The sequence below is a fragment of the Monodelphis domestica genome, chromosome 4, assembly GCF_027887165.1.
Source record: "Monodelphis domestica isolate mMonDom1 chromosome 4, mMonDom1.pri, whole genome shotgun sequence".
Taxonomy (NCBI): domain Eukaryota; kingdom Metazoa; phylum Chordata; class Mammalia; order Didelphimorphia; family Didelphidae; genus Monodelphis; species Monodelphis domestica.
This window is the reverse complement of record NC_077230.1, coordinates 273,420,075-273,430,343: the sequence shown is the minus strand read 5'-3', so window position 1 is coordinate 273,430,343 and position 10,269 is coordinate 273,420,075.

Genomic DNA, 10,269 nt, shown 5'->3' with positions numbered 1-10,269 from the left:
GTTTTTCTTGAAGATGTTTTGAAGTCATTCTGTTCTTTTGAATTTGTACCTTGAGTTTTTTTGCCCCTATGATAGCTCTGTCATCTTCCATCATTCAAAATCACCTAGTCTACATGTCAAGTTTCTCCCTTACTGCCCAATCCTAGAGATCCCCTCTCCTCTTTCTTAAAATACCATAAAAACCTATAACCTTGGTTTTCTTGGTATGAAATTCTTCCAATCTCAGTACATGTGTCTTTGTTATTTCTCTCTTTAATGGAAATAAAAAATTTTTGCTGAACACACTGTTTTTCACCAGTTTTAAGGTTTGACAACTGTTTCTTACTACTCTTCTATCTTGACTCTGCCTCTACCTCTGCTTCTTCAACTATAAAATGGTGATGATAATAGCACCTACTTCACAGAGTTGTTGTAAGGAGCAAATGAACTAATATTTGCAAAGCACTTAGCACAGTGCCTCACACATAATAGGTGCTCAAACAATGCTTGTTTCCTTCCTTTCTGTGACAATACCAGTGATTTTTGAAAGATGACAAAGAATGGAAGAGGTTCTAGAGGGCTGGAGAAGGGAAAATGTTTTCCTGATTTCCTAAAAAGACAGATATTCTAGTCTGCAAATCATATGCCAATGAGCTTGGTTTTTATTTCTGCCAGAATTCTAGAATGTATTATTAATAGAGCAATAATTAATGAACATATGGAAAAGTGATCACAAATAAACTATCAGAGATTTATCCCAAATAGGCATGCCAAACTAAGCTTTTTTTGATAGGATTATCAGATTAGCAGTTCCTAGAGAATGCTGTAGTTTACCTAGATTTGAGCAAAGTATTTGACAAAATTCTTCATGCTAATCTTATGAAGAAGATAGAGATTTAGATTAAACATTACTAAACAGTTATGAGTGCTCTAAGAACCTACTAAATGGCTAGAGTTAAAGGGTGATCATTGTTTTAGGGTTCAATATTAACTAGGAAAGAGTTGCTTCAAGGAATATGTGTTTAATCTTGTACTTAACTTTTTTTCCCTTTTGCAATAACTTGAATAAATGGCCTGCTTAACAAATTTACAGAGGGCATATAGCTGGGAAGGCTAACAGCTGAGAAGGCTAATCCACTGTATGATAGTCATACTTCCAAAAGATCTTGAAAGTTTGGAACACTGATCTGGATCTAGTAAATGGCATTTAAGAAAGGTAACATTATCTCCTATATTCAAAAACTTCACATGTACAAGACAGAGGAAGTATGTTCTGATGGCAGTTTGTATGAAAAAAATCTCTTGGGTTTTTATGAACTATATAATGTATATAAAAGTACTTAGCACCTTCTCTTATTTTCTCCCCCAATCTTCCCCATTACAAGTTCAATGAGGGTGAACAGTGTGCTATGGCAACCAAAACCACTAATTTAGTACATTCATGTCATATGAAATGCTATACTCCTGTAGATCGTCACCCAACCCCCATTTTCACCCCATATTACTCAATTATTCATTCTCATCCCCTTCAATCCTCTTATATCAAAGTTTATTCTACCTCCACCTAACCCTTCCACTGTGTTCTCTGGAATGCCTGTTTCACAGGCAACAAACTTCCCTCAGTCTTAAATCTATTCTCTCCTACTCTTTCCATACAAGTTATTACTGAAACCTGGTTTCCCCTTTATGACACATGTTAGGGGTAAATTTATGGTTGGACTGAATATATATTTTTAGTGGTCGCAGGGATTTAAATTCTAAATCCCAATGAAATTACTCAAGTCAGGATGGAATTTTATGGTGGTTTATTTACAATAGAAGGAAGAAATTAGGAATGAGAGAGAAGAAAAGGAAGGATAGCTGCCCTGGCCTGGTCTGAACCAGGCAGGAGTTCAGAGGCCTCAGCAAAAGGGCCTTTGGCTGTTGCCTCCAGAAAATCCAAGGAAAGGGGAGTAAGCCTTGAACTCACCAAGTAACAGTCTAAGGGAAGCAGTCTATGACAGGAAGTGATGTGAAATATAAAGGCAGTTCTTTATGTCACTTCCTGTGTTTCACATGTACCAATGGTGGCTTAGACTTGGCTTTGGACTGCCCAGGGGGTCAGTCAGTTGTTTCTGATTTGTCACTTGCTAGCACACTCAGGTCATAGACCTTCCTCCCCTGTACTTAATCCTTAAGTGGGGGTATATAAATTCCTGGTTGCTAAAATTCTAAAGACTAAGCAGGGTAGAATAAATCTAAAGTTCATACACAGCTTCCTTGGCCATTCTTTCCAGGATTTCCTCTTATTCCTCTTTGGTTCATGGGTCCAGCCAGAAGGATCAGAATACTTCTTATTCTCCATTGCTACTTCCAGGTTCTCCTCCTTTCTCCATGACTCAGAAACCTGCCTTTCTTTGAGGTTCATGCCATTAAAAAACCTATTGGCTGTTTAATTCTCCTTCAAATACCCTAACTACTCAGTTTCTTAATCTACACCCTTCCTCCCCCTCAGTGCTACTCTTCTATGATAATCTGTACTTCTCAGTCATACATAAAGATGGTCATACAGTTGAGCTTGCCATCACTGGCAAATTCACTAGCTCCATTTTCAAGAATTCTGAAATTTCCTTATCCAAACATAATCAATTGGCTTTTTGCCTTTCCATCTGTTTTCCCTTACATAACCCTACACTTGATCCACACCATGATCTACAATACAAGCCATCCTCCTTGCACTAGTCACGCTCTCTTTCCCATCTTGACCACTTGGTGAACCAATTGAACTCTACTCTTGAATCTCTAGCTCATATCACCAATTACAGTCAGCCAAGCCTCAGCCTTGAATCACTTCCACCATTTGGCACTTTCACCCCTATACATGTGCTGCTGAACAAAGGTGGAAAAAAAGCACATTATCATTCTGACTGGGTCCACTACACCTTTATGTAACCCCAACTGGGCCCTCACTGATGCTAATGAATCCTACTATACCTCTCTTATCAACTCACTAGCCCGCTCTCCACATTGACTTTTCCAATTTTTTTTCATTCTTCCTCAAACTATTGAGGGCTCCCTATTTCCCCACTTTCTCAGCTGAGAACCTTGCCTCCTATTTTATGGGGGGGAAATGGAGACTATTCACAGTGAACTCCTTTATTCTTCTTCATCTCCTATTATTCAGATACTTTCTGCTCTTCTTCACTCCTCTCACATGATAAAGTGGCCTTATTCCTTACTAAGGCTAACCTTTCTACTTGTTCAAATGATCCCATTTCATCTTTTCTCCTCCAATCCAATCTCCACAGAGATCACTTCTTCTCTCATCTTCACTATTTCACATATTTTAATCACTCCCTCTCTGCTGGCTCATTTCCTACTGCCAAACATAACTATGTCTCCACTATCCTGAAAAACCTCTCATTTGACCCTTCTATCTCCTCTATCATCCTACATCTCTTCTGCCCTTTGTAGATAAACTCCTCAGAAAGGCGATTTACAATAGGCATCTTTACTTTCTCTCCTCTCACTCTTAGCCCTTGTCAATCTGGCTGTCAGTCTTACCATACTGTCAAAACTGTTCTCTCCAAAATGACTGATGATGTCTTAGTTGCCTTAGGCTTTCCTCAGTTCTCATTCTCCTTACCCTCTTGCAACCTTTGATATTATTGTCAGACTCCTTGATACTACCTTTTCTCAAGATTTTTGGGACAACACACTCTCCTGGTTTTGCTTCTACCTGACTACTCCTCTGTCTTCTTGGCTCAATCTTCCTCTAGATCATGATTTCTAACTGTAGGTGTCCCTCGGGTTCTGTCTGTAATACTTCATTGGTGATCTCATCAGTTCTCCTAGATGTAATTATCATCTCTATGTGATGGTTCTCAAATCCTTTCCTGCCCAAGTCTCTCAGCTTTTCTCCAATCTCCCATCTCTAAATGCCTTTCAGACATCTGGGACAGGATGTCCAGTAGACATTTTAAACTCAATATGTCCAAAATACAATTCATTATCTTTTGCCCTGATCCCTTTCCCTTTCCTACCTTCCATATTACTCCAGAGATGAACACCATCCTCCCAGGCCCTCAGGATCACAATCTAGGGGACATTTTGGATTCCTCACTATCTCTCAGCCCCCAAATCCAAGCTGTTGTTAAGGCATTTTCATCTTTTCAACATCTTTTGAATACACTCCCTTTTCTTCTCTGACAAGGTCACCACTGGAGTTCAGGTCCTCATCACCAGATGCCTCAAATACTACAGTAGCCTGATGGTGGATCTACCTGCCTCAGGTCTCTCCTCATTCCAATCCACCCTCCATTCAGTGATTTTCCTAAAATGCAGATCTGATCATGTCATCCTCTTTCTCAGAAAACACCAGCGGCTCCCTGTTGCCTCCAGGAGCAAATACAAAATAGTCTGTTTGACATTCAAAACCCTTCATAACCCAGTCCCCTCATCCTTTCCAGTCTTCCACTTTACTCCCAGACTTACTCTGGTCTCTTGGCATTTCAATAGATAAGACACTCCATCTCTCAGTCCAGATATTCTCTCTGGCTGTTCATCATGCCTGGAATGTTCTTCCTCTGACTACTAATGTCCCTGGTTTCCTTTAAGTCCCAATGAAAATCCTATAGGAAGCCTTCCCCAACCTCTCTTCATTTTAGTGGCTTCCCTTTGTTAGTTATTTGTATTTTATTCTGTACACAGCTTTCTTTGTATCTATATATATTTGCATATTGTCTCACCCAATCTATTGTAAGCTCCTTGGGGACTATCTTTTCTCTCTCTCTCTCTCTCTTTTTTTAATCCCCAGTGCTTAGCACAGTGCCTGGCACATAGTAGGTGCTTAATAAATGTTTATTGATTGACTGATTGATATGAGGAATAATTAAGGACAATTAAATGAAAGAAGGATTCTACTTATTTTGCTTGACCCCAGAGAGCAGAACTAAGAACAATAGCATGGAAGGTGAAGAAAGGTAGACTGAGACAAGGAAAAAATCCCTAACAATTAGAACTGTCCCAAAGTGGAAGTGTTACCATTAAACAGTGTTTCAATTGCCAAGGGGTTTTTCACCAAAGATAGGATGACTGACCACTTGTCAAATATGTAAGGGAGAGGCCTAAAGTGTTTTCTAAGCTTTGGGTTGGTTATATTCACCTAAGAAGGAGCCAGGTAGTTCCTGGCTTAGGAGATAATGACCTTGCCACTCCGATTTAAGGTTGTAGCCAAACCCTTTCTCTTCCCCACTCATATAGGAGAAGGAAGGTTTGAAAAGAGAGTTAGGGTTTGAAAACCTGGGAGCCCTGAACCCCAGAGCTATTTGGTACTTCCAGGGCAAAGAACTAACTATTCCTGGTTTACAGTCTAGCCTTCAGAGACAAAAAGTGAGAGGTGTATATATATATATGGAATGCGCGTCATGAGTGAGAGTGAAGTCTTTGACAGAGGAGCTCAGGCTCCAGCCACAGAAAGAACAATCCCAAGAATTCAAAGAAAAGACTAAGGCAGACTTTCTGAATGATTAATGGCAATGGGCAGTACAGTAGTTCACTGGAAAGACCTGGTGCCTGGGGCTTGAGAGTCTCCTGCTGGGGAAATGAGAAGCTTTAATTGCCATCAGAGCTATTGATCTTCAGAGTTAAGACTCTGGGGAAAACCAGCCAGCCAGCCAGCCTGCAGAAGCAGAGGGAAAGCCTTTTGCTGATCTCAGGCTAGGGTTTCTGCCCTTTCTAAAGCAGCTGGGGAAAAGCCTATGTTCTTTAAACCTAAAAGATCCTGACAGCACCTATCCTTTCTCTGAAGAAGAGCTCACTAAGGGTTTGAGCTAAACTAGAAGCTTGGATGGAAGCTCTGGAACTCCAGGAGAGCAGAGTCTGGTGGAGAGTAGGATAAAAGTGGAGAATAATTTCATTGGGAGCAACACAAGGACATCCCGAGAATACATCAGCATCCCTGCAGAATTGAAGGTGTGAGCCCTAGCCACCTATGTTCCCTACTTGTAGGCCTCTTTCCATGTGCCTTCTGGCTAGACTTCTTCCCTAAATGCATTGCACAGCACCTGGCACTTAATAAATATTGATTGAATGATTGAGATATACCTTGGCCAGAATTGTTCCCTAAATCCCCACTTCTTCATGTATGTTCTCTAGATATGTCCATTCTTCCCTTTGATCTTGGGTACATTTGTGGGAAAAGGTACCCTAGATTTATGAGGGAAATGTTTTTCTTAACATGTCATTTAAGTAAATGCTTTTGCTTTGAATGAATTGTTATATTTCATATATCTAGAGTTGGAAGAGACTTCAGAGTCCATAAAGTTCAGGCCCTTCATTTTATAGATGTGGAAATTGAGACACAGGAGATTAAAGTGATTTTCCCAAGGTTTCATAGGTAATAGCTTCAGAGGCTTTCCCATCAGAAATTCTGAAATCCAAGTAAAATTCTTTGACCCTCCCTTCGTACCAGAGAAGAAGTCTGAATTTTCTTCTTTTTCTTTTGTGGGGTATTTACAATGCCTTGTAAAATTTCTGTTAAGTGTTTGGTCTTTCCTATATAGTTTCTAAACTTTTCCTGTGTCATCTGCTGGCCTTCGTGTGTCATCTGCAGCTTCTGCACCCCCCCCCATTCCCATTTAATTTCTTATGCCCACTCATGATATATCAAAACCGAGAGGAAAAATGGAGATATAGAAGGGATACCTATATTTGAATACAGCTCTCAATACAAAAGCAATGCACAGTTTTGTTATAGCATCTGGCTGACTAATAAAAGGAAACATATTAACGGGGCCTAATGATCCTCATCCGGCTTTAGGGGATGTAGGTTGTCAACATGGAAATATAGAGATCCCCAATTTATTTAGTTTGAGTATAGAAACCCCAGGTTTTGACCTTGTCACAGGAGAGGTTTCCCCCTGAGGGAAGGTCCCTCTTCACCAGACAGTGAACTTCCTGGTAGTTTGGGTGGGAACTGCTAATCCCATCCAATATTGAGCATCCCTTTTGTCCCAATGGTTTCTTCCCCATAGGCTATGGTCCATGACCAAGGTGACCCAGACCTAGGCTGAGTCTTTCCCTTTTGTGTCCATTGTAGGGCCCCAGCCCCTCACTATTATTCCTGTCTGGAACTCTTCATTTTCCTTTCTTACCATTGTAAAGTCAATGGACTGTCCCTCTAATCCTAAAGCCCCCAGGTCACCTAGAGTGGTATATAGGTTCCCCAAGTTCTTTTGTTCCTCGGAGTCCATCCTGAGTCGGTGGCACTCCCAGGGGCTGGTGACCAGGGAGTCTTGACTCTGTGCAGTCTTGGAAATCAGCTCTGTTGTTGTAGTAGCAGCGCTAACCCCTTTTCCCTTGATTAAAGAGTGATTTTTGACTATTTAATAGTTCTGTGTTTTTTCTAGTTGACAAGGTCCACAGGGTACTTTGAATCTAGGGGACCTGCCAAGGAAGGCAGGGAGGGTTGGGATCTCTAGGTGCTCCCAGAGATATTCAGAACTAAATGACCTTTCTGGTCCTTTCCAGTTTGGGGATTTTGTGAAATGTTAAAGCACTGTAGAAATGAGGAATTTCTTCATTATTACTGAGACCATGAGAGCACAGAGCCTTCAAGCTGCCAACGTGATAGAAGAAGACAAAAGCAGAGGAAACTATAGGGCACCCATGCAAATTCTCCAGGACCCAATGATTATTGGAGACATGGACCCACAAGGCAAAGAAGAATTCGAAAAACAGATGAAAGGCCACCCCACGTTCTTCAGGCTGCTGCCCTTCAGTGCCCATCGATTCATTGTCCCTGGGATACTGGTGAGCATAAAGTCAATGTCACATTTTGCCAGCTGTTAAATTGTTAGCGCCTCTCAGGGAGGGAGGAACAGTGAACCCCCAAGAGCCTTCCTTCCTTCCTTGAGTTTTTCAAATCTGGGTCAGCCACCCTCCATTTATCCTACCAGCAGGTGTCTGAAGAGGCAGAGACAGGGTAATCAAAGCTGCTGGCAATTTAAAAATAAATCTGGACTGACATGGAAGAGCCCAGAATAGGGAGAGGTGAGCGAAGACTGCTGTTTCAATGGTTTCCATCCTCCTCATTGGGAATTTAGGTGAGATGTGGGCTTTTGCTTCTCAGCTAGGAGCTACTTGATCTGGGAAATCTTGAAGAAAGGAAACCCCTGTCTAGGGCTCTGCCTAGAAGGTCACTCAATGATGAAGTCAATTTTATTCCCTCCCCTTTCCCTTCCCCATATTTCCCCAGCCTCTGGGGGGGAGATGCTGGATTATAGTGACTACCCCAAAATAAACTGAAACTCTGGCCAACGGGCTTATTGACGTGGAATCTAGACACCCCCAAACTTGCAGCCTAGAAAGATTTAATGACCCCCAGTTTGCTTGGCTTAAAGGTGAAAGCCTCAGGTTTGACCTTGTTGCCCAAGAGTTCCTCCCTGAGGGAAAGTCCTACTTCACTGGTCTCAGACTAACAATAGACTTTAAGGAGTTTTGAGTGGGGATGGCTAATAGCACTTCACTAGCTGCCTCTTTTGTATAGTTGATTCTTTACCTAGCCTCCCTCCAATCACTGGAATGCTGTCCCTCTTTACCTATGATTTAAAGAATTCCCTAGTTTCTAAAGAATATCTAGACTCCTAGGACTGATACATAGCAAATTCAATGAGTGCTGGCCCTGTAGTCAGGAAGATTTAGCTTCCCAAGTTCAAATCTGGCTTCAGATGTTTACTAGCTGCATGACCTTGAGCAAGTCACTTATCCTTGTCTACCTCAGTTTCTCATCTGTAAAAATGAGCTGGAGAAGGAAATGGCAAACTACTCCAGTATCTGCTAAGAAAACCTCAGATGGGATCATGGAAAGTTGGACACAACTGAAAAACAGCTAAACAATGAGTCTTCTTCAAAGTAAAGCTCAGGGTTTTCCATTAGATTAGGATTTTTCAGCCTTTATTTTCCATCCTGGGAAATGACTTTGTATATACATATGTTTATACATTGTATATTCCTCCTGCCTCTCCCAAGTAGAAAAAAGCTTTCTGAGTGCAGCCATGGCTTGTTTTTGTCTTTGTATCCCTAGCTCTGACAAAGTGCCTGGTATACAGTAGAAGCCTAATAAACGTTTATTGAATCAATAATCACCCCACTCTGGCCAAGGAAGCCAGCTTTTATGGGTATGAATCTGATGCCAAGTGACACCGCTGGGAGAAAAAAAGAGTTCTGAGTTAAATATCCCAGTCCTGGCTTTTGGGTCTCCCCATCATTCCTAGCCCCCACTTCTCATGTCACTTCAGGATAGGGAACAAAGAGAAAGTCTCAGAAAGAGAAAATAAGATTCTACTTTTTAAAAACCCTCTACACCTTTTTTCTAACTATATCAGTGACATTATGATGATGATGATGAATAGCATATGGAAAATAACTGGGGAAAGAGGAAAGGGAGGGAGAAAGGGAAAATCATTTCCCGTTAGCAGGGAGGATCTCATCATTGCGAGCCTCCACGTGATTAGTATGCACAGAGCTGAGAATAAATAATTAGTTGCTACTCTAGGAGAAAAGACATTTGGGTTCTTGATGGAGCCTGATTATTTACTTCCTTGTGAAGATGAGGGAACATTCATTAGGGCTTCTTCTCTTTGATCCCCACAGCTCATCTTTCCTCCCCACTCCCGCTCCCCTCTCCTCCGCGATACAGGCAGAGAAGCTGAGGCAGCTCTGCCGGCTGGAAAGGTCTTTGGGCTCCATAGTGAGGCTTACTGTCTAAAAGAAGTGCACGCGGGTGCCCACATCCTATGCTCACCTTTCCGTTCCACACTCTTCCCCCCCCCCCAACTCCCCCCCCAGCCTAATGCATATTCATCCTGCTTGAAAGAGCGCAGCACGAAATATGCAAATTGGCCAGGCAGGAGCGGGTTTGGCATTTTGATAGCTGCTTTGTCTGAAGACCCCAGAGACAAACACATTCAGTCACCAGCTCACTGGAAACTCCTCTACCTTTGTCTCCCCTCCCCCGCCTCATTCCTCCCACCCCCCCCAACTCCACTCCCTCCCCCTTCAGAATGAGCCTAGAATCACAGACTCCCAAGGATCAGTTTAGGGGCAGATACAGGGCTACCGCCAGGCTCTTCATTTACTTTTGTACCTAGGGAGCTTCCCTTCCCTTCTCCCTAATTCCATTAATTGTTTGGGGATTTTTATTTATTAAAAAATATTTTTTAAAAACCCTCACTTTCCAGAATCTATACTGTGTATTGGTTCCAAGACGAAAGAGTGGTATGGATGGACAATTGGGGGGAGGGGTTGTTG